At 36.7% G+C, this 20,974-nt stretch overlaps 1 protein-coding gene across 6 annotated transcripts in view; it reads left to right on the forward strand.

The window, feature by feature from the left end:
• The window catches only part of ARHGEF12 (Rho guanine nucleotide exchange factor 12), a 150,372-nt gene that overhangs the window by 39,407 nt on the left and 89,991 nt on the right, over positions 1 to 20,974 (forward strand). The window contains exon 1 of one of the 6 annotated variants that reach the window (XM_043901234.1): positions 632 to 780. The exons of the other annotated variants lie outside the window; for them this stretch is intronic. The gene's annotated coding sequence lies outside the window, so the exon portion shown is untranslated. Of the gene's footprint in view, positions 1 to 631; positions 781 to 20,974 lie in introns of those variants that run through there. 6 annotated transcript variants of the gene reach the window in all.

A 20,974-nucleotide genomic window follows, 5' to 3' on the forward strand; every position in this document is an offset into this window, starting at 1 on the left:
GACAAAGTAGCATGAAGAAATTTCGGTCCTTCCAGCCTTGTTCACAAACTTAATTAGGCTTATTGGGTCAGAAAATATTTTTCCTCCCATTTTTATTTGTTCCTCTTTCACCCTGCCACCCCCACCCCCGACCTCCTGTTCCAGATTACCTTTGAAGGGGATCACACTATCAACAAAAAGAGAGGTTTTTTGTTTAATCCTAACTTACTTGGTTTATTTAGCTTTCAGGAAAGGAGCAGTGGCAAAAGAAAATTTTAAGATATACGAGGACCTCCATTTTTGATAGAGACACTATATGTTCTTCTAAAAATCATGTTATTCAGGAAATTCTGAAGAAAATTAATTTTTTTGTGGCTCTAAAATTGGATCTTTTACAAGTATTTTTATTTTATGGGAGCTGCTTGGCCTACCCCCTTCACATATTGCCAACTACATCTTAGCTTTTTTTTTTTTTATCATTTATGTAATTTTACAGTGTAATATTTCAGAGCTGTATGTGGATGCTATTCTTTGCATTTCCATGAGCAGCACAGTATTGGGCTTCAGTTGATGATGGTGGATGATTGGGGGTGGAGAAGAGGTGGAGTTTCTTCATACCATCCCTCTTGTGGTCAGTAAAATCATCCGACAAATGCCTTCCCAAGGATGTCGAGTATATATAAAGGAGAAGCCTAGGAATGCCAAGGGAGTGGTGTTTCACTGAGGATTCCATTCTCTTCTGCTCCATGGAAACGAGCCTTTTGAGCTTTCGCTTGTCTGCTGATGTGTCCGGTGATCCAGGTAATCTATTGCAGTCTTTGTTTTCTCCGCAGTGTGTGAAATGTAGCAAAATGGTAGAAAACTAGCTTTAGTGAAAGGGATGTACTTATAACAGGAATAAAATTAGAAAGGAAAAGGACATATTACATTGTTCATTACTCTTTAAATAGCCTTGAAGGTTTTTTCATGTTTTAAAAAGACTAATTTGATCTAAAGGAAGAAAATTCCTCATTTTAAAAACCTGTACTTTAATTGCTTAGCTTGAGAACAAAGGTTTTAGCATCCAGCATTGCAGGGATATTTTTATTCAGAAGGAGAGGAAGCAGCATCCTTCTGTTACCTTTTTAGAACTGAATTGACAAAACTCTTCTTGAATCTTAGCTACGGACTCTGATTTATTATTCTGTAAACTATGATTTAATTATCTGAAGCTTCAGGTTGGTTGTTTCCCTTTGATACCTAAGAGATCTTGGAAGGAGTATGAGGGGAGGCAGGGATTAAATCTATAGTGGGGGAGGGGAGTCTTTTTACAGAGTAATCTTCATGATTGTTTTTCCGTTTGAAGCTAAATTGAAATATACAGTCATTTGGAAACGGTGATATCCATGACACCAAACACTCTTATCTGTTTGAATGATTTTATCCTTTGTTCAGTTTGTGGTATTTTTTGCTTTTGTCAGCTAAAGTGTTGGTTAAATAAATATGAAGAAGCAGCCAGATTACATGTGATGGCATTGGAATTGCAATTCTGATTTTTTTTTTTTTTTGCATTCATTTCTGTGAATACATGAGCATGGGCATGCATGTGAAAAGCAAAAGTGCTATAAAATGTTGCAGGCATTTTTGTTTTCTCCTGAAGGTGTTTTTCATGGTGGAAGTTGTTTTGTTGTAAACAGAAAGACCCAATTTATGATACTAAGACGTGTTTAGTACTACAGACATCTCTATTTAGAAAAGAAAGACCAAAAACATTTTTAAGCATAGTCTGAAGCTTTCAGTTAATTTGATTATCTTCCTCATAGTGGTATGAGTTATCATACTATTTGCCACATTTTGAAAGTTGCTTGATTCCTCAGAATACTGACAAATTAATAAATGTTTATTGAGTGTTTGCATAATTTTCAGTACTTTAAATGTAAACATGATTTATAGTATAGTAGAGGGTATAAAAAACCTATGCATATGATGTACTATTTTTGTGTGTGTGTCTGTGTGTGCTGGAACACACCTATTGGTTATATACTTATATGGGCTTTCTGGGTGGCGCTAGTGGTAAAGAACCCACCTGCCCATGAAGGAGACACAGAGATGCAGGTTCCATCCCTGGATCAGGAAGGTCTCCTGGAGGAGGGCACGGCAATCTGCTCCAGTATTCTTGCCTGGAAAATCCTGAGGACAGAGGAGCCTGGCAGACTAGAGTTCCTAGGGTCGCAAAGAGTTGGACACAACTGAGGCAACTTAGCACATGTATACATATATACTGACACGTGGGTATTTTACATAAGCTATTACATTTAAGGTCTTCCCAGGTGGCTCAGTGGTAAAGAACCCGCCTGCCAATGCAGGAGACTCAGGAGACTTGTTTTCCATCCCTAGGTAAGGAAGGTCCCCTGGAGGAGGAAATGGCAACCCACTCCAGTATTCTTGCCTGGAAAATCTTAATGGTCAAAGGAGCCTGACAGGCTACAGTCCGTGGAGTCACAAAAGAGTCTAACATCATTGAGCAACTGAGCACTCATGAGCACTCACTGCATTTAATCCTAAAACAACCTTGTCACAAAAGTAGCACTATCCCTCCTTCATGGATGAGGGAGTTTATATTTTCAGAGGTTAAGTAATTCATCATAAGTAACAAATAATAAAGTGATGAAGCCCAGGTCAAGCTCAAAAACTCTTTCCATGGTTTTCATGTGAGTGGATTAAAACATTATATCACAAATACTTGACATCATGAAGGGTGATGCCAGTAGAGTGAACAGGAGATAGGGATCCTAATCTCTATCAGGAATTGAGTAATTGGGTAAAAAATTCAGCATCATATTTGTAAAGAGTGAAGATTGGACTAGGTCACTTGGTTCAGTTCTAACATTATATGATTGTATTCCATGTAAGAGATTTTCATATGTGAACCAGAGATCCTTACATCATAGAATTTATATTCTTGCAATTTAGGGATGAGGTGGGTGATAGATCAACAAATAAATGCTTTAAAAAACTGAGTACTGTGTTCCAAAGTACATGAGAGCACGAGATTAAGACATTCCCCATTGAGGAAACTCATCTATTGGATAGCTGTGGGGTGGCTTTTGTTACAGGTATGTATTAATTTCTGCATTTTAATTCATTTGGTGCTTACCCTCAATTCTTCTACGTTACCATCTGCATTCCTGAGTTCTCTCTTTATTTATTTTTTATTGGATGGATTTTTGCTTTAATTAGTGTTTCTCCCCCGCTCCCAAGAAGAGCTGATAGGTGCTTTATTGCCTTATTTCTCTAAAGATTTATTTCTATTTCCAGTATGTATAATAACTTTTAAAGGAAGCTTAGACATTGTATACTTTCTCTTCTCACAATGGAGTCATAGCTTCTAGCATAGGGAGTCTTATTGTGGAGAAATCTTGAGGCTAATAACTTAATCTTTCCCATTTACACATAACTTAATTTTTTTTGTCTAGGTGCTCATGTAGCTCTTTATTTAAAAATCTTAAATTTTCATAACTGCCGCCAGAACATGGCAGAGAACTCTGTGACTTGAAGAACTTGGCTGTGAGCCACACAACCTTCTGAACACTAACAGAAAAAGAAGAGTAGGTAACAGGAAAATGGGATAGTTAATAACAGCTAACATTTACTGTGCATGTAACATACGCCAGTAATTGCTGCAACAAAAGAAGCTAGGTCACAGAAAGATTAAGGAACTTGGTTAAGAGTAGATAGTAAGCAGAGAAGCTGAGTTGCAAACCCAGTTGCAGTATATGTGTTAGGGTCGTTTATTTTAATTTATGTCTGTTTTTATAGTGTGCATTGTATCCTTTCATCTTCAGATTAAAATTATTCTGTATTTTTCAGAATTTTAAAAAATGTATTTTTGAATATTCTTTTTATACCTGGAAAGCATAGTAGTTAAGAACAAGGCTCTAGAACAGTCAGGTCTGGGTTTGCAACTGTGATCCCTAAGTTTAGGGAGATCTGTTTCCTGTTCAGGTCTACTAAAGACTTTCTTGGTGTGGATCAAGAATTTAATAGATATGGCAAGTATGTTTTGTAGTTAGTGATTTAAGGTTATACTCATGTACTCTTTCATGGAGAAGATGGATATTTGTCCCCTCTTATTTTTGCTTTTAGTGTTGAGGAAGCCTAGTGCAGTAAAAGTGCTTTTCTTTTCCATCTTTTCCTGGAGTTTAATGCGTGTTTATTGAAGGAATGAGAGGTTTCTGAGAACATTGCCATGAAGAAACATGTTTAGGTGGAAACAGATTTTTCTTTAGATGAAACTCTGGCAAATTGCTGTCTTGGCAAATAGATATTAACGAAATTCTCAACCAGTCTTTGAGATTAGGGGACACAGATTCTGTATGATTGGGAATTCTTTTGTAACCAGTTTATATTAGCTTATCTTTGCCTAAAAGGAATAAATGGTATAAATACCATTCTAGCTAAATATTTTGTAGTTATACCAGATCTAGTTTTCTGCTCACTAATGTGAAAACTTTTAGTTAACTGAAGAAAAAAAAACCAAAAACAAAACCTGTACAAAAGGAAGATAATGTTTTGTTGGAAGATAGTAATCTAGAGGTTGAGAGCAGGGGCTCTAGTGAAACTATGAGGGTTTTCAGTCAGAAGTCCTCCATCTACTAGTTATATAACTTGTATAAGTTATTTAGCTTCTTTGAATCTCACATTTTTCTACTATAAAATGAAGCTAAAAATAATATTTATCTCTTTGAATCTTTGTTAGAATACAATTCACTAATATATATGTATAAAATACTTAATGCAGAGATTGGCACATGGTGAGTACTCAAGTAAAACTACTACTCAAGTTAAGTTTTAGCTGATGTTATCATGGTTTCAATTGTTAATGATTATTCTTATCATGCATAATGGAGGGCATATATTTGGAGCAGTCTGCCTAGCATAGTTTTCAACTATCAAGTGAACCTGAAGGTATTGAGTGTTCCTCAACTAATAAATATTTTTCAGGGAATCTGGCCTCAGGAAATACAGACCAGCTTACTTTGTTGTTCTTTACCTCTTTAATTTATGCTTATTTCCAGCCAGTTTACCTCCTCTTTCACATACAACTTTTGCAAAACAATTTTTCTCATTCAGAAATTTTTGTTCTGACGTTGAGCCTGTTTAGATTTGGGTTTGAGCAATGATGTAAAACTAAACTGGATTCCCTCCGTTCACTCTCCTTCACCCCCCCAGGGTAGAATTTTTTTCAGGAACTGAAATAGCTTTATCTAGCAGGGTCTTCCTGCCATTAGCAGTGGAACAGTACAAAGGCCACATTGAGCATAACTGCTGGGGAAACCCTTTTTCCTTCTCTGGCCTGTAAATGCTGTTCTGTCTCTGTGAAAAGCCCTGACATCAGCTCTTGGAAAAATCCAAATACTTGTGTTAGAACAGGGCTGAAACACTTGCCTGAGCAAAGACTAAATGACTGAACTATGGTTATAAGTTTACCAGATGCCTCTCAGTCATGTTATGCTTTTAAAAAAAAATTAAAATTAAATCTGTGAGTTTCAGATGTTATCTAGAGAATTTAGGATAGAAAGGACAATGTAATAGGTATCTCTGTTTCTTTACTAGTTTCCTCATTTTATTCTTTTTCCTAAATAAAATTTAATTTCAAGATAATATGGAATTCATGCTTGGTGGGAGAGACTATATCAACATTATAAGCTTTGTGTAGTATTCTCCATATATTAAGTGCTTCCTAAGTATTGATATTTGGGGCAAAATGCACTGTTATATAAAATAGACTGAACTTAACTTTCTTGTGTGTGTTAGTTGCTCAGTCATGTCTGACTCTTTGTGATCCCATGGTCTGTCCATGGAATTCTCTAGGCAAGAATGCTGGAGTGGGTTGCCATACCTTTCTCCAGGGAATCTTCCCAACCCAGAGACTGAACCCGGGTCTCCTGCATTGCAGGCAGATTCTTTACCATCTGCACTACTAGGCAAGTAACTGTTTTAGTATTCAAATATATGGAATGTGAAAGTTCATTCATCAGAAGACTCCTTTAAAACAAATTGGGTGATGACTCAAAAACGTATAGTGGTTTTCCATTGTACTTTGAGTAAAATCTAAATTTGTTGATATGGCTCGCATTCTTACATTATCTGGTTCCTGTCTACATCTGTTGGTCTCTTGGAAGTACTGCTCTCTTGGCCGTTCTCTATGCTCAAGCAACAGTGAACCTCATATTTCTCAAAAACACTAAACTTCTTCTCCCTTGTGACCTTCGTACTGATTGTTCCCTTTTCCCATAACCCGCTGGCTCCAGATTTTCTCATAGTGGCTTCTTTACCTCATTTACACTCAACTCAACTGCCTTAGATGTCTTCTTTGAGTAAACCAACTTAACCCATTTAGTCCCAGGTACATCTCTTTTATTTTTCTCATAGCACTTAACACTGTCTGAAATTATTTGGTACAGTTATCTGTTTGGACTGTTGTATTCCTGTAGAATGTAAGCTTCTTGAGAGCAGAGGCCTTATCTGTTCACTGATGTAACCTCCAGTGTCTAGAACAGTGCGTGGCACAGTTTGCTGTTCATGTAACTTAGTATGCATTTGGCTGCCCATAACAGGGAACTAAGTCAAACCGACTTAAGGTGTAAAGACAGTAAAGACATTTCCTGGCTCACACAAAAAGTCTGTTGGTAGGGTTGAGGGATTTTTGACCTAGTAGCTTAACTCTGTGAGTGGCCTGGGTTCTTTCTGTTTTTCCTCTTTTGCTCTCATTGTCATCTTCATCTTAAACTAGTCGTTAAGATTGGATGCTAACTAGCTGTCAGGGCTGCTTGCTTCCTCATTCACCTGTAGTGGAAGAGGAGAAATTCCATGTGTTTCAAGAGTAAGAGATGCATCCAGCAAACTTTTTTTCTATTCTTCAGTCTTTTTCTGAATTAATCACATACCCAAGAATGGAATTACCATTAGGCCAAAAAGGCTCATCTCTTTTGCTGTAGATGGAGTCATTTTTCTCTGAGCCAGCTGTGCTCTGAGGAAAGTGATAGATAAAATAGTAGTAAAATAAAATGGTGGTTTCTGGATTGGGAATCACTTATATCCTCTATAATCCTACATAAAAAATTTTAAATGAATAAATGCATTTAGTAAACATGTATTGTCAAGTAAATGCTCAGCATTCTACTAGTTAATTGAAATACAAAGTCAGATAGAACATGTTCTTTACCTTTAGATAATTTAAGGTTTAGTGAGTAAGTCAGACAAGTTAACAGAATATTAAAATTGTTTTAAAAATCAGTCAGCTGCAACACTGTGACTACAGTTAACACTGCTATATAACATAGGAAGTTGTTAAGAGTGTAAATTCTAAGAGTTCTCATCACAAAGAGAAAATCTTTCTTCCTTTTTTCTTCTTTCCTTTTTATTGTCTCTTTATGAGAAGATGTATGTTAGCTGAACTTATTGTGGTGATCGTTTCACACTATGTGTACATTATAGTCATCATACTGTGCACCTTAAACTTACACAGTGATGTGTATCTTTTATTTTTCCATGAAACTGGAAAAAAATCAATCGATTAATTGATTAAAATACTTTAATCCAAAAGAAAGTGGAAAAAGTGAAAAGGGGACACAACAAGTGAGACAAGTGAAAAGCAAATAGCAATGATGATAGACTTAAACTTATCCGTGTCAGTAATCACATTAAAGGAAAACGGCCTAAACACCCCAATTAAAAGGCCAAAATTATCAGATTGGATAAAACAGCAAAGCCCAACTATATGCTGCCTATAAGAAAAATACTTTAATAAATACACAAAATTTAAAAGTAGAAGGATGGGGAGGGGGATTCAGGATGGGGAACACATGTACACCCATGGCCTGATTCATGTCAATGTATGGCAAAAACCACTACAATATTGTAAAGTAATTAGCCTCCAATTGAAATAATTTTTTTTTTCAGTAAAAGGATAGGAAAAGATATACTGTGCTAACACCAATCAAAATAAAGTTAGTGTGAATATGTTAATAGCAGACAAAGTAGATTTCAAGCAAAAATATTGTTAGGAATAAAGAAAGTCACTTCATAATGATAAAGTAGTCAATAAAAAAGAAAACAGCAGCTCTAAACTTCTGTGCATCGAATAACAGAACTTTCAAATTCATGAAACAAAACTGACATATAAAAATGACAAATAGACAAGTCCACAGTCAATAACAGTGACTTCAGTATCTCTCAATAATTGAGAGCAGTAGACTGAAAATCAGCAAGAATATGAAACACTTAACACTGTTGACCAGTTTGATCTGATTGCATTTATAGAACATTCTAGCCAACAACATAATATACTTTTATTTTCTGCAGTTGCACCATGGAACATTAACCAAGATAGACCATATTCTGGACCACAAAATAAGTCTGCATAAATTAAAAAGATTTAGTTATATTAAAGTATGTTCTCTGACCACAGTGAAATTGTTGGACATCAATAAAAGATGTATGGAAAGTCTTCAAATATTTGGAAATTAAACAGAAGAATTCTGAATAACCCATGAGTCAAAGAAGAAATCAGAAGGGAAATGGGAAATTATTTTGTGCTGAATGAAAATGAAAGCACAACATATCAGAATTTGTGGAATGCCACTAAAGCATTACTTAAAAAATTACATTATTAGAATTTAAGAACTATCAGAAGGACTTCGTTGGTGGTACAGTGGTTAAGAATCCACCTTCAATGCAAGGGATGCAGGTTCAATCTCTGGTTGGGCAATTAAGATCCCACATGCTGCGGAGCAACTAAGCCCACGTGCCGCAGCTAGAGAGCTCATGTGCTGCAACTGCTGAAGTCCTCTGAGGACCACAGCAAAGGATCCCACATGACCCAACAAAGACCCTGGGTGTCGCAACAAAGACTCATTGCAGCCAAATAAATTAATTTTTTTAAAAAGCCACCTATTAGGAAAGAGGAAAGGTCTAAAGTCAATGACCTTTCAACTTCCATTTTAACAAACTAGGAAAGTAAGAGGAAATTTAAGTCAAGCAGAAGAGAAAAAATAATAAAGATCAGAGTGGGAGTCAATGAAGTAAAAAAAAATAGAGAAAATCAGTGAAAGCAAAAGCTGATTCTTAAATCAGTAAAGTTGTTAAATCACTAATCAGGAATGAAGATGAGAAGACATGACCGATTTTGGGAATGAGAGAGGTGGTATCAGTACAGATCTATTAAGTATTAAATACATAATAAAGGAATATTATGAATACCATGCCAGTAAGTTTAGCAATTTAGGTAAATTGTGGTTTGGAATGTTATAAATCTCGGCAATATAATTATATACATAAATATGTAAGTATATATACCTATGTATTATATAATATATAAATGTATAAAACACATATGTGAACATATAAAAGACATGTATCTGTGTGTATATACATACATATATGAACTCACACACATACATAGATGGGAGCTAGATTTTTCACTGTCAGGGAAGTTAAGCAAAGGGGAAAGGTGAACCCTTTGGTACCGGATTAGAATCAGAGACATTAGTGTGAACTCATCTTTAGCTTAATAAATATACAGGTGGATAAATACAAAAACCATTATAGATGTGTGTATATGTATACATGAATTTCTTAGCTTTGTCTGCTAATAGGGCCAAGAACTATTGACATCCCAGTAGCAGCAAGCACATTTAGATCCCAGATCTTGGTTTCTAATTACCAGTCCCATAAAAGGCTCCTTAGAGAAATGATTGATTCTAGGGCTGGAGTAGGCAAGATATAAGATGAGCCTAGAGCACTTTGTAGTGCCAGAAACAAGGAAGTGCTAAAAAAAAGGAAAACAGTGGGGAACACAGATGCCAACCTGAAAAAACTCTCAATGGCTTAAGCTGGAATCCTTTTTTTGAGCAATAAAATTAATGTTGTGTTGATTAGAACTCAAAAGTATAAAATAAATATACATGAATTCATGCTGATAGAAATGATTGCATAAATTAAGTATAGGAGAAGATACAAATTTTCCTTATGGGAAGAGTTCCAAATGGTATACGTGAATTCTGCCTCCTTCAGGAGATGGAGCTTAATCTTCCCAACCCCCAGTATGGGATTGGATTTAGTGACATGCTTCTAAAGAAGAGAATATTGAAAGGGAAAAAAAAGAAACTATAGGGCAAAATCTGACAAATGCTGTCTTATCCCTTGGTCACCAAGGGTAATATTACTAGTGATGTCAAGTTGATATTATCCTTTGATATGGGCTTCCCTGGTGGCTTAGACAGTAAAGAACCCATCTGCAATGCAGGAGACCCAGGTTCAATCCCTGGATCAGAAGATCACCTGGAAAAGGGAACAGCTACCTATTCCAATATTCTTGCTTGGAGAAGCCCATGGACGGAGGAACCTGGCAGGCTACAGTCCATGGGGTTGCAAAGAGTCTGACACGACTGAGCAGCTAGCACTTTGACTTTTCATCCTCTGAGACATGACAAGAAAGGCATTTCACCTCTGTGGTATTTCAGAAATAGGCCCACATATGTATGTACAACTGATTTTCAACCAAAGTATAAAGGCAATTCAATAGAAAAAGGGTGGTCTTTCCAACAAATGGTGCTGGAACAATGGGATATTGCTATGCAAAGAAATAAATTTCTGTCCATACTCATGCCTTGTTCAAAAATTATTGTAAAATATGTCATAGACCTAAAAGTAAAATTGAACATCATTGAACTTTCAGGAGAAAATGTAGGAGAAAAATGTAGGACTTTGTTACTATGTTAGGGAAAGCTTTCTTAGATATGACACCAAGAATGTGTGATCACATTCACAAGCACTAGGAGTTAGAACATCAGTGTATCTTTGTGGAGGACACAATTTAACCCACAACAACTGTGGTGGTTCCCAGTTTAAGGAATGTTTTCATGTTTAATGCAGGGGAACTGAGAATTTCTCTGTGTACTAATACAATTCCTGTACTGTGTATATAATTAAAGCATCTTCCATATCTTTGCTTACTTTTCTTTCAAATGTAATGATGGTATTATAATTAATAAATACAGAATTATTTGAAAATATGAGTTTGGTGTAGCTTTTTGGCGTTTATTCACTTTGTGGATAATATACCTCTAACTTCTGTTAGGTCTTCCCTGGTGGCTCAGAGGTTAAAGCATCCGCCTGCAATGCAGGAGACCCGGGTTCAATCCCCTGGAGAAGGAAATGGCATATGTATATCTCTGCTTTATCCATTTTTACTTTTAACAGTTTTTTTAACGGTCTCTTTCACCTGTTTTGCGTCACACTTTGGCACTTGGGCTCCAAAGTAATGTTACCTTGGACCTTTGTCTTACAAAGTCTGTTCGTTAAAACAGCTCCTTCAGCTTCTTGCTTCTGTGTGTTTCCATAAGGGTTAGAAATTATTTCACAGGATTGAGCTAGGAGACCGCTGTGTCTTCTGTGTTCTGTTTACCTTGTACACACTGAAACTCCTCTTGACTTCCAGCCAAACTCCCATGTGGATTCCTTACTATAGATAACTTCATCTTAAGGAAGAAATCAACAGGGTGTGCATACCTTGAGTTACAAGGATATTTTGTTACAACATTGTTTATTATACTGTAAAACTGGAGCTAGCCTAAATATTTACAAAAGGGAATGGTTAAGTTAATTAAATAGCTGTATCACAAAGCACATTGCAGTTATCAAGAATGATCTGGAGCCCTGTTTTTCAAATCTTTATCTCACTTGTAAGTTCAGTATATAAAATAAATAAAAGTTAAATAGCTCTGATGTATGGGAAACTCAGAGTCTTCATCTACCCATTTTTGTCCCCTAAGAGTCCTAGAATTTTATGCAGCACAGTTTAAAACCATTGCTTTGGTTAAAAAAATAATAATGATGTAAATTATGTTGATGTTTTATTAAGTTAAAAAAATTACCAAATAATATGCCTGGTATGCTTTAAGTTTTATAAAAAGAATTTTTATACACTGTGTTTATGCTATATACAAATACAGTAGTCTATACCTTGAGAAAAGATAGGGGACGTACTCATAAAAATTCTAGGTATTGAGATTATGGGAGAATTTTTGGTTTCTATTTTGTCTTTTTAAATTGTGTACATGTGTTTCTTTGAGAGTAAAAGATATCTTTTTCATATTAAGAAATAGAGAATCATTGCTTAATAGGAAGCTTTACATTTTGGGAAAATAATCTAATTCCTCAATTCTTTGTGAGAGAGGAATTATCTTGAGAATGTTATAAAATACTCATAGTAGCATAGATTTATTTAGAAATTATTAGCATCAGTAGTCTTAGTGTTAAGTTTGTTAGAATAAGTCACATTTTTATCACACAAGGGAGAAAACAGAACTGAATGTCAGTGGATTCAAAATGAACTGAACTTTATAAAGCACTGGTTCTCAATTCTGAGATAATGTAAGAAGGTCAAAACAATTGAAATACTCTTTCCTTCCACCTTTTCAGATTAAGCATTGTGGGAGCCATTGTTAATGCGTATACCTCCGCTCTAGTTCCTTGGTTTTAGGTCAAGAAAAACTTATGTAGAAGAAAGGGTGAAAGGGCATGCATATATCTGATTTTGTCAACTTTGCGCCACAAAATTGGAGGGTTTTTTTTTTTGCAGTAGTTTGAAAGTTTGGAGTATTCAGGTTTGGCAGCAGAAAGTGTGGTTTTTTGATAAACTTAAGTGGATAGCTAAGAGAAATTGAGTTGTTATTATTTGATTGCAAAACCAAAGCGTTTGAAGAGAAATCTCCCTAGTTTTAAAACCAGAATTTTCATCAGAGCATTCATTATATGCATATCCAGTAAAAGTATTTTCAATGAAAATTAATTTCCTCAGAAGAAAATAAAACATTTTTATGGATGTGGAAGGTATGTTATATAGAAAATTTAATTGTAATGAAACTGGCTGTCCATTAGTTTGTTTTGTAGTCTTATCTTTACCGATATCTTATATTCATATAGCCTCTAAATTTTCATTTAGAAAATTTATGGAATAAATTTATGGAAATATCTCACCAGCTAAGGAATATGACTTAAATATAAGGATAGGTAATCAAAATCCTTACCCATAATGCATTATTTACATAAATTTTAAAAATTGTAAGTGGAAAACAGAATATGCTCAATCCTTACTCCCTTAAAGTTCTTCCCAGAAAGTGTATAAGGTTTTAATTTCCTCAAAAGAAATAGACCTGTGTTGGTTTAGATCAAGGAAATTGTGAACATTTTTATCATATGTGGGAACTAAATATATAATTTTCTTATTCCTTGTATTTTCTTGTCCTGTGATTTTGGGGCATTACTTGGTTAAATATAGCTATGGCAGTGATTAGGCTTCTCGTAGTCAAGGAATGAGTACATACTGTGTGCCAACACCTGAAGGTAGGCAGAGATCAAGAAGAATAATATTCTGTGATTTGGGAGTTAATGTAGCTCTGGTGGTCTTTCCTTCACCAAGATTTTAGAAATAAAAGAAATCCTATTACTGTACTTGTTGACACTTGATAAGTATTTAAGAACACTTAAGAGAAATCCATTATAATTTGTTTTCTTGTTTAATTGGTAGTCCTTGCTATATACAATGCTATTTTTAAGTGAGATATAATAATTTAAATTTTTTATATAATAGAGAATAATTTAATTTTTTATGTAATAGAAAAAATGTTGACATACTATTTTATATTTTATTATATTGTTAAAAGTATCTCAATGGCACCTCAGTGCAAAAGGTAAAAAGCTAACAACTAAGGATTTCTACTTTTCCAGAAGCACAGTTGTATCTTTTGCCAAATTTGAAGAAAGAAGCTTCTTCCTACAAATTTTGTATAATTGTCACTGCAGCTTACAAAATTTGAGCATTTAATATTAGTACATGTTGATGTAAATACTTGTTGGGAAACATGCCCATCCCAGGTTAGGAGGCCTTTCTCTCTCTCTCTCTCTCATTTTTATTGTCACAAACAAATCCTGAAAGAGGGAATTGTGAAACAAGGTTAAGATTTAAATTCCTATCTATAATATAAGGGGAAAAATTGGAAGCAGTGTCAGATTTTATTTTCTTGGGCTTCAAAATCACTGTGGACGGTGACTGTAGCCGTGAAATTAAAAGATGCTTGCTCCTTGGGAGGAAAGCTATGACAAACCTAGACAGCATATTAAAAAACAGAGACATCACTTTGCTGACAAAGGTCCACATAGTCAAAGCTATGGCTTTTCCAGTAGTCATGTGTGGATGTGAGAGTTGGACCATAAAGAAGCCTGAGTGCCAAAGAATTGATGCTTTTGAACTGTGGTGTTGGAGAAGACTTTTCAGAGTCCCTTGGACAGCAAGGAGATCAAACCAGTCAATCCAAAAGGAAATCAACCCTGAATATTCATTGAAAGAACTGATGCTGAGGCTGAAGCTCCAATACTTTGGCCACTTGATATAAAGAGCCAACTCATTGGAAAAGACCCTGATGCTGGGAAAGATTGAAGGCAGGAGAAGGGGCCGACAGAGGATGAGATGATTAGATAGCGTCACCAACTCAATGGACATGAGTTTGGGCAAACTCCAGGAGATAGTGAAGGACAGAGTAGCCTGGCATGCTGCAGTCCATGGGGTTGCAAAGAGTCAGGCATGGCAACTTTGCAATTGACCCACAGCAACGCTATCTAAAGAAAATCATGCATTGACCCTCTAAGTCCTGAGATTATTCTTTAGAGTTCAGTTTCTTGCTGATTTTTGTCTAATGTGTTTGATGTTTTGATTGGTGTTGAATGGTATGAGAATACTTAAGTAGTTTGAAGGTCTCAGACTTTTTTCAGATGGGTTTTTTTTTTTAACTTTTTTTTTTTCTTTGAGTAATTTGAAGTCTTAAAAAGACACTGTAAGTTAGCAGTGATACTCATGAACTCAAAGGAAATTTAGTTAGAAGCCTTACAGGAAATACTCACAAAAGTGATAATGTTCCAGATTATCAATAAAGAGATGAAAGTTTAATAAGCTGTTATTTTCTCTTATGACTTACTTTTCCCAGTTCAGAAACAACCAATATGAAATGTATAATATCTCTGACAGAGAATTAAAATAATTTAGAATTTACTGTTTGATTTGTCAAAGTATGTCCACAAAAACAAGAGACATTTACTTAGCATCTGTCTTGTGTTTGAAATTCTTCAGTAAAAGTGGCAGTATACTAAGCTATGTTTAAAAAGTTTTTTAACTTTTGAGATCTTGCATTACATTCTAGTGAATCATTTTTGGATCTACACCGAGCTGAGCTCCTTGTTCCTTGTCATTCTGTGGTTTGTATTGCAGGGTCCAGAAGTTTGAAACTAATAACACCATGAAAAATTCTCCATGAGTCATCCTGTCAGCTGTAGCTTCTGCTTTAGAGTCTTTCTGATAGAACTAATTATTGTTTTATTGCCAGCTCTGCTAAACTTTTCATGCTTTGGATGTGTATGCTAACAAAAAAGCACAGTGGTAGATAATGTTCAGACTCTTTTTTTGTCTAGATCCAAAGTTTTTAGTTCTTTTAGCAACTCTAAGCGTGACAAGTTATAAATTATAGGTGGCAAAAGGATTTATGACTGGTATTTTGGTTTTTTCTTTTTTTTTGGTGGGAGGGAAGTGGTGGTGGTTGTTTACTGCTTTTGGTTCTGTGTATGTTGCTGTCCAGAGATGTAAAGATTCAGTTAACAGTCAGCTGAAATAAGTACTGTGTTCTGAATCGCATACTTTTAGGTACTGTGTATTGTAGGCAAACATCCTTATAGCTGTCTTCATTTATTATTTTGTGAAAAATATATAATAACTTGAGCTGACTTGCTCATATTCATGTTAGAGTACTTTCAAAATTAAGTGCTTTGCTTCAGGTTATTTAGTTTTTAGAAATAGATAAATGAAAAACTCAATTTACATCCAGGACACAGACTACCTTAATCATTCTTGATATCTTAAAGGAGATGAGGAAATGTTGGACTTTTTACTAAATGGCAAGTAAAGTCAACATAATTTTACTTTGTTTAAAAAAATCACTGATCTTACTTGCCAGAATTAAAAATTTTGGTTATAATCTGATTTTTTTCTTACCCTGTAGCAACTAGGAAATTTGGTAACTTGAGGATTGACATTAATTTTATATAGTATGACTTGGCAAGTTAAGTTTATAGTTTCATCATAGGCTTTGAACTATGCATTTCTATGGATTTTACTGAGCTAAAAAGTTATCTGAATAATGTTAGTCTTTATTTTTCTTTTCTATTGAATTTGAAGTCATGCCACTAAAATTCAGAATTGATATTTGTTCTTCCTGATTGTTGTTCAGTCGCTCGGTCGTGTCCAACTCTTTGCGACTCCATGGACTGCAGCACACAAGGCTTCCCTGTCCTTCACCATCTCATGTTCAAGCTCATGTCCATTGAGTCTGTGATGCCAGCCAACCGTCTCATCCTCTGTTGTCCCATTCTCCTCCTGCCTTCAATCATTCCCAGCATCCATTGGGTCCAGTCCAAAGAGTCTTTTCCAATGAGTCGGCTCTTTGCATCAGTCGCCAGAGTATTAGAGCTTCAGCTTCCACATCAGTCCTTCCAATGCATATTCAAGGTTGATTTCCTTTAGAATTGACTGGTTTGATCTCCTTACTGTCCAAGGGACTCTCAGAAGTCTTCTTCAGCACCACAGTTTGAAGGCGTCAGTTTTGCAGTGCTCAGCCTTTTTTTTCTCCAGCTCTCATACCCATACATGACTACTGGAAAAACGATAGCTTCGTCTATGCGGATGTTTGTAGGCAGAGTAATGTCTGCATTTTAATATGCTGCCTAGGTTTGTCATTGCTTTTCTTCCAAGCAGCAAGTGTCTTTTAATTTCATGGCTGCAGTCACCATCCACAGTGATTTTGGAGCCCAAGAAAATAAAGTCTGTCGCTGTTTCCATTATTTCCCCATTTGTTTGCCATGAAATGATGGGACCAGATACTGAGATCTTAGTTTTTTAAATATTGAATTTTAAGCCAACTTTCTCATTCTCATCCTTCACCTTCGTCAAGAGGCTCTTTAGTTCCTCTTCACTTTCTGCCGTTAGGGTGGTATCATTTGCATATCTGAGGTTATTGATATTTCTCCCCGCAGTCTTGATTCCAGGCTGTGATTCATCCACCCCAACATTTCGGGTGGTGTTCTCTGCATATTCCCCAGTGGCTCAGACAGTAAAGCATCTGCCTGCAATTCAGGAGACCTGAGTTTGATCCCTGGGTCAGGAAGATCCCCTGGAGAAGGAAATGGTAACCCACTTCAGTATTCTTGCCTGGAACAATCCCATGGATGGAGGAGCCTAACGGGCTACAGTCCATGGGGTTTCAAAGAGTTGGACATGACTGAGCGACTAATACACTTCTGCATATAACTTAAGTATAAGTTAAATAAGGTTGACAATATACAGCCTTGACATACTCCTTGCCCAATTTTGAACCAGTCCACTGTTCCATGTCCAGATCTAACTGCTGCTTCTTGACCTGCATACAGGTTTTGCAGAACACAGGTAAGATGGTCTGGTATTCTCATCTCTTTAAGAATTTTCTATAGTATGTGTTAGAAAACGCCGCGGGAGAAAGAAAAAGCCGCCTCTAAGGACCGGTGGTAAAGGCCTTTTATTAAGCGTCGCTCTCGCTCTCGGGCAGAATTCCCAGGGGGCTGGTGAGTGAGGAGACAAAGGGAGTCTGCAAGGTACGAGGTGTGGGGAGGGGTTTTATAGTCCGGGCAGGCATCCAGGCCAGGTCTTTTCATATAAGGAAGAAAGCGCGGGCTACAGCGGTGGTCAGTGTCCGAGGGCTCTGTGTTGGTACCTGATTGGACCAGGCTGCAGGGGGCCAGCCCCTGGAAGTTTAGCCAGCCTCCGGAATTTGCCTTGCAGCACTTTCCCGGGGGCATGCCCCGACCTTTCAGTTTGCTGTGATCTACACAGTCACTTTGCCAACAAAGGTCTGTCTAGTCAAGGCTGTGGTTTTTCCAGTAGTCATGAGTGGATGTGAGAGTTGAATGGTGAAGAAAGCTGAGCACCGAAAAATTGATGCTTTTGAACTGTGATGTTGAAGAAGACTTGAGAGTCCATTGGACTGCAAGAATATCCAACCAGTCCATCCTAAAGGAGATCAGTCCTGGGTGTTCATTGGAAGGACTGATGCTGAAGCTGAAACTCCAATACTTTGGCCACCTCATGTGAAGAGTTGACTCATTGGAAAAGACCCTAATGCTGGGAATGATTGGAGGCAGGAGGAGAAGGGGACAACAGAGGATGAGATGGTTGGATGGCATCACCGATTCAATGGACATGAGTTTGAGTAAACTCCGGGAGTTGGTGATGGACAGGGAGGCCTGGCGTGCTGCGATTCATGGGGTCGCAAAGAGTAGGACACGACTGAGTGACTGAACTGAATTGAACTGAACTGAACACAGTCAAAGGCTTTAACATAGTCAATGAAGCAGAAGTAGATGTTTTTCTGGAATACTCTAGCTTTTTCTGTGATCTAATGGATGTTGGCAATTTGATCTGTGGTTCCTCTGCCTTTTCTAAATTCAGCTTTTATTTTTGCAAGTTCTTGATTCACAGACCGTTGAAGTCCAGCTTGAAGGGTTTTGAGCATTACTTTGCTAGCATTTGAAATGAGTGCAATTGTGTGGTAGTTTGAACATTCTTTGGCATTGCCCTTCTTGCGATTGGAATGAAAACTGACATTTTTGCAGTCCTGTGGCCACTGCTGAAGTTTTCCTAATTTGCTGGCATATTGAGTGCAGCACTTTCACAGCATCGTCTTTTAGGGTTTGAAATAGCTCAGCTGGAATTCCATCACCTCCAGTAGCTTTGTTCATAGTGATATTTCCTAAAGCCCACTTGACTTCACACTCCAGAGTATCTGGTTCTAGGTGAGTGATCACACCATCATGGTTATCCGAGTCATTAAGATCTTTTTTGTATAGTTGTTCTGTGTATTATTGCCACCTCTGCTTAATATCTTCTGCTTCTGTCAAGTCCATACCATTTCTGTCCTTTATTGTGCCTATCTTTGCATGAAATGTTCCCTTCGTATCTCTGATTTTCTATAAGGGATCCCTAGTCTTTGCTATTCTGTTGTTTTCCTCTATTTTGTTGCATTGTTCAGTCAAAAAGGCTTTCTTATCTCTCCTTGCTCTTTTCTGGAACTGTGCATTCAGATGGTATATCTTTCCTTTTCTCCTTTACCTTTCTCTTTTCTTTTCTTCTCAGCTATTTGTAAGGCCTCCTCAGACCACCATGTTGCCTTTTTGCATTTCCTTTTCTTGGTGATGGTTTATCACTGCCTCCTGTACAGTGTTACAAACATCTGTCCATATTTCTTCAGGCACTCTGTCTATCAGATCTAATGCATTGAATCTATTTGTCACCACCACTGTATAATCATAAGGGATTTGATTTTGGTCATACCTGAATGACACTTAATAATGTCACTAGTTCTTCCTAATAGCTACTAGTAATTAAATGCTTAATATACGCAAGGCAGTGCTTCTTATTTAATGCTTCTCATTTTATGATTTACTTCTCAAAACAAAGTGGTGAGTTTGGTATTAGTATTATCACTGTTCTACAAATGATTCTTGGCGAGGTTAAGCAACTTGCCCAAGTTCAAATACCTTTTCAATGTAAAACCAAAATACGAACCTTGTGTTTTTTCTGAGGAGTCCTTGAACCTAAGGCGTTGAGATCACATGTAATTCTCATTGACTGTACTGTAACAATACTTTGGCCATCTGATGCGAAGAGCCGACTCATTGGAAAAGACCCAGATGCTGGGAAAGATTGAGGGCAGGAGGAGAAGGGGGCAACAGAGGATGAGATGGTTAAGAAGCATCACCGACTCAATGGACATGAGTCTGAGTAAGCTCTGGGAGATAGTGAAGGACAAGGAAACCTGGTTTGCTGCAGTCCATGGGGTTGCCAAGAGTTGGACCTGACTTAGAGACCGAACAGCAACAGTACTGTAGCAATGCTGGAATAGTCTGTTTTTGCACTGATGTTTATTATCATTTTATGAGCAGTTGAGCCTAAGAATTACCTTAATTGTTAACCTGTTTTGCAGAATTCTTTGTCTAGTAACTCTACTCACTGAAGTGATTTTTCTCCTGCATTTTAATAAGACTAAAACAGGATGTATGTTACAATGAAATTTTTGAGAATTCTAAATTTAGTAGATAACATTGCTTGAATGCTAATAAAAGCTTGACCACTCTCCAATGTAGGTGAAATTTCCTTAACTTCCTCCCCTTCATTTCGGTCATCCATTATTAAGAACCATCCAGACTCTCAAATTCCTCATCATAACTAAACCCAAGGGATAAAAATCTAATATCTTGGAGGAAACAGAATAGGAATTAAGGTTTGCCTGTGATATCCCCATTTCTTCTTTCAGAATGCTTCTCATTGGAGTGGTATCCAAAGGCTAGCTTTTTTCTCACCAAAATCAATAAAAGGAAAATATGATTTCTAGTAGGCTATTTATTATAAACAAATATGTTGTGACACATCACTTCGGCACTTCTTTGCAGTTTTTTTAATCCAGAAGAAATTCTGTGTAATGGTCTTAAAGCTTTTAGGTTTTAAAATCTCTTTTTAAAAAAATTTATTTATTTTTGTCTGCACTGGGCCTTCGTTGATGCGTGGGCTTTTCTCTACTTGCAGAGAGCAGGGGCTATTCTTTGTTGAGATGCATGGGCTTCTCATCATAGTGGCTTCTCCTGTTGCAGATGACGGGCTCAATAGTTGTGGCACATGGGCTGAGTTGCTCCACAGCATGTGGGATCTTCAGACCAGAAATTGAACCCATGTCCTCTGCACTGGCAGGCAGATTCTTTACCACTGAGCCACCAGGGAAGCCCTGAGTTTTTAAATCTTAAAAATAGTTATGATATCATGTATGTATATATATATGTATCATAGAATCATTACACCTGGTAAGAAATGAAAGTATTATTC

The sequence above is a fragment of the Cervus elaphus genome, chromosome 1, assembly GCF_910594005.1.
Source record: "Cervus elaphus chromosome 1, mCerEla1.1, whole genome shotgun sequence".
Lineage (NCBI taxonomy): Eukaryota > Metazoa > Chordata > Mammalia > Artiodactyla > Cervidae > Cervus > Cervus elaphus.